Below are 8,279 nucleotides of genomic sequence, written 5' to 3' on the forward strand. Positions count from 1 at the left end.
ATACTACACTTACTTTCAAGGTACATAATATAGGTCATATAAAATTAAAGCTTCGTCCAACTTGCATTTCTTAAAAGGAAACTGCCACGAGTTATTTTGCTCTGTTACTCTTGGACAGTGTTGGGAAAAACCAAAAAATCATCTGGATAAGATAACAGATAATTCATTCAAAATTTATCTATATAAGATAAAATATAACATCATTTTTTTTTTAATTGTATTATAAATAATGTAATTTATTAGTAATTACTAATTAGATGATATTTATTAATTAATAAATCCTTAATGTCATTTTTCAACTAAAATAATATACAATTTTAATTTTTAATAGGTACAACTTGAATAAAAATAAAATAACAAAATAAAACTGACAATATTTCAGTAAACATTTCTTTTTTTAACAATAATAATATTGGAATTTGGAATCATTACTCGGTTCTCGTAAATAATTGGCCTATTTCAGTATTTAAAAACATTCTTATTATTATATTATTTATCTAGATAAATGACCACAGATAACCATTACCTAGATGAGATAATTAGATGATTTAATTATTTTTATCTAGATAAGATAATTAAAGAAATAATTTTATCTAGATAATTCCCAACACTGCTCTTGGTTCATTTAATATTGCATTGGTAAGATCTTACCATTAATATGATTATTTTATTTGGTTCAATAATTCTATTACTCATAATTCATGATTTAGTTTCAATTCAAAATACATTTTTAAGATATTAAATTCATCCTTCAAATTCCATTCTGTGGAGTTTCAGGTTTTTTCAGTATTGACTCTAAAATTTAGAAAGAATGCTCAAAATGTACTATTTTTTTTTATACACATTGTTGGTAACTTTAATTGTCCTTTAAATTGTCTACAATCGAGACGGGAACTAAGTTTTTTCTACATATTATAAAATATAAATAAAAAAACTGGCATATTCTCTTAGATTATAATCGTTTTAATGACAGCAGATAATATTGATTTTTTTTCAATTATAATGATATTGACAAGTTTAAATCGTGTTTAGAGTTTAAATATAAAAATAAAATTCTAAATTTATAATTAAAAATATTATTTTTAATATGTTGTAGTATAATAATATGTTATTATGTGTTTGTAAATGGAGTTTTTTCCACGATAAACATTATTATTATTATATTATAAAAACGACAACACTTCTGTTCGGAGTGAATTTGCATTTGGCAGATGCAATAAATGTAGACCATATTTTTACGCTCCAGCCGGCTGTGTTCGGCGACTTTCTTGTACCTGATGTTCGTAGTCATCAGTAAATTTATTAGAACTTTCAATTCTTTAAAACGGTATTATAACAACGTGTTGACTGTTAGCTAAATTAAATTGCATGGACTCGTCAATGCATATCACAAATATCAAAACTGTTATACAGTGGTGTTAAATGAAAAAAAAAATTGTCGTGAATAATAATAATTATAAAAACACCATTACCAGTGGTTCTTAATCAAGGCCTGGGTCATACACTGCGCACACGAGTTTTAGTCGTCACCACATGTGCCTGGATTTCGGTCAAATCGGACCGCAACAACATGTTTCAGTAAATAGATAGAAACTCTATGTCTGCAGTAAATTATCGTGATTCGTTGAAAATAATAATATTGTATTGAATACCAATGAGACGCTTATTTATACAGCGTGTGGACCTTGGGGTGAGAAAATTGTGATTGGTTTTCGCCGAATCCGGGGCGCTTTGCGTGACCACTGACCTAGGCCTTAATTTATTTAAATACAATATTGTCTATGTAAAGGAAAATTTTATAAAAAAAAAAACCAATAAAATATACTAATATTGTTAAATTCTAACAATAATATCGTGTCATCCCATCATTCAATAAATCGTGACTTATCATATTAACGAATAGCCAGGTCATTGTACAACGTTTGTGTGTGCGCCTATCAATAAAATAGTAATTATACAAATCAAAGTAAGTGAAATGACTAGTGAGTATAGTGACTATAAATAACTACCATAGATATATTATAAATTTGATACGTATATAATACAATATGCGTTCGACTCCTAGTAAAGAGTGACATTTACAATATCTATTAATATAATTTAGTAGACACTACATTTAGGTTCAATAACTTATGCATCGTTAATGCGATATATAAATTATTATGTTACACCACATTCGTGAAATCATTGCTCGATGCAACTACATTTTATTATTTGTATATTATTCATTAAAATGATAAGTAGCCGAGTTTAAGAAGTAATTATAATAGGTAGTATACTTCAATATACTGAAGTCTTAACACCAAATATAATATTAAATAAATCGTAATAATAACATGTCTTAAGACATTATATTAAATTTGTTCAATACCTACTGTATAATAGTGTACAGGTTATTATTACTACTGATTAGTTTGCATGATTGACATTTGGATTCAAAACACTAGTTATTAGGTACTTATTATATTCTAATTTAAATTCCCGTCCGTAAAATCATGGTTGTTAATAATATTGCAAAAGTGTAAGATATTATACATATTTAGTGTAAAACTGTTTAATGTTACTGTTTTTTAGGCACTCAATTACAATTACAATTACAATTTTAGGTATATCATACACGATCAATTGTGCCGTAGGTAATACAAACATTAATTTAATTGTTATGCAAATTTTTATTATTTTTAATCGTAGTTATAATAATATAACATTGTAAAAAATTGCATGTCTTTGTGATAACGTTTTAAAACCCTATACTTTTTACTATAATATATCAAAATATTTAAGAGCTTACAAAATAATTAAAAACTAAAATATGCATTAAAATCAACTAATATGACATTAAACATCAGTAACAACTAACAACGAATAATACATAATTTCTTGAGACAAAAATAGCATTCGTTTCTTATTTTTTTTTTTTTTGGTCGAAAATTCTTTAGAATCCTTGTACCTGTTGTACTTGTATTGTTCAATCCGGATGTATGTTGCACAAATTTAACTTCGTCAAACTGCTGATGGCCTTGAAAGTATTTGATAAAAAAAAAATCACTGACTAATAACGCTATTATATTATAAGATATAACTAAAATCTGCATAAGCCGTAGTCCTGAATTTAGATAATATCTCGGGGTCCAGGGGAGAACATTTTGGGGTCCAATTAAATCTTCGATTCACATAACAATAGAAGAATTATATAAAACTAATTTTGATGTTTTAAACGTCAGTTTGTTCTTATAATCTATGAATATATAATTAAACACATAAACATAATATACTATAAGCTAAATTAATTAGGTTAGTTAGGCTAACGTAACCTATCTATATATTCATGGATAATGCGTTTATCCGTTCTCGGAATATATTCAATTAGCTATTCGTAAGCTGCACAATCATTATAATATAAGTATAATATAACTAAATATAAAACTGCATAAAAAAGTACAATAAGTAATTTTGATAACAAGGTAAAATGACGATAATTACGAAATTGGGAATGTGCTCAGCAATGTCACTCGACCGTTTAATTTAGGATTTATAATATGCCTATATTATAGGATAGGTCCATTATAATTTATATACCTCTGGGGGATATCAATAATTGTGCGGGAGGAATGTCGATTAATTGACGGGTCCTGATGATTGATTTAGGTACTCTGAATAAAATTAAAGGTAGGTATGCAGTAGGATTTGGTTAATTGTGGTATTTTTAAGTTATTTTGGCGATAACTACAGTTGGTGAAGGATCAGAGGCGATTTTACGAAAACGTATAGGCTGTAACAACTGGAAGGCCTGAATTGTTCTTATAAGTTGGAAGGTTTAGCGGGCTTCATATACTATGATTATTCGATAGGATCACATTAGTCTTACTACTTAGATCTAAACATTTTTGTTTCATCCATAACTGGGATATTGGTCAGAAATACACATTGTAAAAAACTAATAAAGTTAGATAAGTTCTTTGTTTACATAGTTCTAAACGATATAAACGAATAATATATACGTTGTTGGTTTCTCAGTCATAAATGTATTGTCCTTGAATGAAGTAGGATTAAGAGTATTAAGGAATACGATCTTCTATTTTTTTTTTTTATTAATTCTCCGTGCTTATTATACATTTTTGATAATATAATATTATGCTCGACGACAATGCCGCGTATTGTAAATTAAGTTATAAAAATATTCAAAACTTATTAGTTACCAAAATGTATATTATTTTTATCAGATTTTGACTTCCACGTACAAGAGCTTTATCATTTAATATACTTTTATTTAATTGAATGATGGGAATAAAAATTCATAAATACAAATAATAATAAAGCCAATAAAATAAAATATTTCTTTATACAATTTAAAAAAGAATACTCAAAATTATTTTTACACTCATCATATTTACGTACTATACATAGAAACTACATAAACAATGATGTTTGTGAACTCGTGGCACAGGTTAAAGCATACATTTTTTTACCGTGTTTATTTCTAATTACGTAAAATTAATAATTATTGTAATAAATGTATACTGTATAATATACGTCTATGCCTTGGAGTCAAAAGTCTAGACTACCCTCTGATTGCCAAATAGACTTATAAATAATACTGTGTTTTTATTATACTATAATATAATATAATTGTTGCGTGATGTGTATGTAATTCATCTACCTCTATCGAAATACATAAGTATTATGTAAAGGTATAAAAATAGTTAGGAGCTAACAAATAAAAATTAAGACTATTGTAATTTTTATTTTTAAATTGGAGCACTTTGAATATTATACAGTTTAAATGTATAAGTATAATGTATTGTATAATATTATGGTATTATATACAACAAAATAATACTATAATTTACTACACCAAGGATCATACAAAAATAATTTATTTAAAGTACCTATAAAATATTATATAGTACAAAAACGGAATAAAATACTATTTATTTCGTAACATATGCGATATGCATATTATAATACTTTTAAAGTTTTTAGCCATTCATTGTTTTTAAATTTAATTATTTAAAGTCACATTGTCGACTGACAGAGTAGGTAGCAAGTAGCAAAAGTATTATCCTTTTTCTATGATGTACCACCTGTCTTAGTTATTAGTGAAGTCCATAAAAAATGTATTTCCGCCAAACCGATTGACACTGGTCATCGATTGTTCATCAATTTGTATTAACAGCCGATATTATTTTACGGACCTAGTCGGAAAATCATAGGCCATGGAAACAATTAATGAAATTAATGAACATTTTGCACATTAATCATCTGCAGTATTGATACCTACCAAATGTATAAATCATTTTCGTAAGTGTAAAAATATTGCTTCACAGGAAGTCAAGTTAACTTGGCAATGACCATGTAATATCATCAATATTTTTAAAACCATTTTACTGTCAAGATTTCATTAATGGCTAAAAGCAGCGGTATCATGGTACACGTGGAATAAGTAATAAATAAGTTAGGTTGGTTGGATTCATTAGTTGGTCTATACAATTTGAAGTTGAATAATTTCTATTTAATAATGGATAACTAAAAATCCTAATACTAATACGTACAATTTATACAATTTATACCCATCGAGTAATGAGAAAATAGTGTTTTTTCTTGATATTGTATTCTTCGAATCATTTGCATTATATTAATCATTTAATATATCCTCAGAATGTAACATTGTTTAATATTTTAATATCACGTTACTAAGACCTTCATCGTTTACCTATTATTTTTTCGTAATTATACTAAACAAATGAAGTACATACCTATATGTATTATTATTAAAATAATATGAAGTAGTTTATATTCATTTTTTTTTGCGTAAGCTATTATAAAACAGTTAAACATTTTAAATTAGATGAAAATGTATTAAATTATCATTATAGTTATAGTCGGTTATTAAACACACAATTACTAATTGAATAATTCCTGTATTTATGTCTAGAGTCTCTATTATATTGTTTGTACTTTACACTTTTTTTTAATCGCAGTGAATTTTTAGTTTGTGTTTTACGACTAGGAAAACCAGTAGTATTTTATATTACGGGTGTAGATAACCTATTACGTATAGCATATAATTTCCTTACAAATTGGGATAACTAGTGGGTATTATATTGAATTGAAGATAAGGACAGCATTATATTATGTCCGTAGTGGATCGCAAAACCGTTTTGGTGGTATCCATATTATTTGGACCTCTACCGTTGAATATTATTGGTGCTAGTAACAACTATAGATAGGCAGGTACATGTATAATGTATTTGATATATTCAGTGTCTATTTATACCGAAGAGACAAATTAAATTTTCTGTTGGATGTTCTTGGATATTCTACATTATGTGTCATGTATCACCAAGTATACTGTAATTTATTAACACGGATATTGCGTACGCCTTTCGAACATGTACCTAACTTCACGGATAAGCCTCACGACAAGCACCATTTCTACTAATAATTGATAATATACAATAGCTGGTATTATATTTTACATCCATACAGTAGTGAAATAAAACGTATTTGCTGCAATGGTTTGTGCAATGTATGTGCAATGTCCATTTTGTCGTGATAATTGTTGTGGATGTTCAACTCTGCGGTCAGGGATTCTCCTCAATTACGAAATATTTATTTTCAATTTGTATCGATCCTCGTTTATCAAAGGTTCTATTATTTTGTTCCGAGGAAAAAGCTCTCGTGATATCAGCTCTCTATAAATATAAATTAATCTGATCAATGTATAGGTACGTTTGTTTATTATTCATTACTGATGTCATATTAATAATAATGAAGTATAAATTGAGTTGGCTTTGTTAATGCACATTACATTGGTGTAAAGCATACAACAAATGCAAATAATGATTGTGAAACGCACATACAAATATACGTATAGGAATTAACACATAGTTTTAACTTTTTTTATTTGTATTGTATGCATTTAATTAAAAAACAAGTTTACAATTTATTCCTGAGGTGGGAAATTGTATCACTCCACTCTGAATCGATTGGAATTTTCCACAGGTTACTTGGACGGGTGCATCAAAGAAGCTTTGAACTTCAAAATTATTAACCATTACGTTCTTAAGTCGTAATAAATATTTAAGTTATACTTAATATTAAGTTATAACAATATTTTTTTTTTGTAAATATATAACAGGTACTTACCAATTTCACAATAATTATAATACCTTCACTCTAAATATAATATTTATAGAATTAGTAACCAATCGCACGTGCTACATTGAAACATTTGAACATTTTATAATCTAAAATGTACAAAAAAAAAATAGATTTATAATGAATATGGGCCTAGTTACTGCAAATTTTACAAAATGTCGAACTAAGATAATTTTTTAAGATCTAAAATTATAAATATTTTATAAAATATGGCAAACGATAGACGATGGTATTAAAAAATTGTAATGAATAAAATATTACAAATACGTAAAAGACTTTCAATTATAATTATTCCAGAAACTAAGAAAAATGTTATGTAAAATAACATACCTATCTATTTGGATTTGTACTTATCACTCCTGAAACCTTTCTTTATTTACATTTTATAAGATAATATTATAACAAATGCACGATAAGACATTATAATACCTATTTATTTTTGTAGCTTAACATGAATTCAATTATTATTCATGCCTAGTAGAAATTTAGAGCGAAGCTTGAAGAGCTCAACAAATAACACATCGATAATACCTATTTAAAAATCATTGTAATATTATATTATGCCTACGGATATACATATTTGGTTTTAAATTTAAAAACCTATGATGAGGCCGTCTAAACCGTTAATCATAATAATTATGAATCCTTTAGGTAGAAATTTATTATTTTTCTATCGTGAGTAAAATTAATGAAAAATTCGTCACAGTATAAATACTTAACTGATAAATATATCAACACTATGTATCAAGAATGAAGAATTTGTAATATATATTATTTTAATGGGTATTTAATTTGGTTATTTTTATAGTTGATAAGTATTTAAACTGTAAAGTTTGGAGAGTAGTATAGAGTGGCACAAAGGTAATCCGCAAAATGTTGGTCCACTACTACGTTCAACTAAACTTTTAATAGCTACTTATTAGTTGTAACTTATTAACTATTTGTTCGAGATTCAATTTTTACGTATCAAATTAATCAGGAAAATATTCTAATTCGGAAAAATATATGTTGTCATATAAAAAGTAAAACTTAAAAATTGACGATCATTAAAAATTCAAAAAGTATAATGTTATTGAAAAAAAAAATGAACAATTGATTAGCAATAATGACGTAAAATT

This window comes from Metopolophium dirhodum, chromosome 4 (genome assembly GCF_019925205.1).
Source record: "Metopolophium dirhodum isolate CAU chromosome 4, ASM1992520v1, whole genome shotgun sequence".
Lineage (NCBI taxonomy): Eukaryota > Metazoa > Arthropoda > Insecta > Hemiptera > Aphididae > Metopolophium > Metopolophium dirhodum.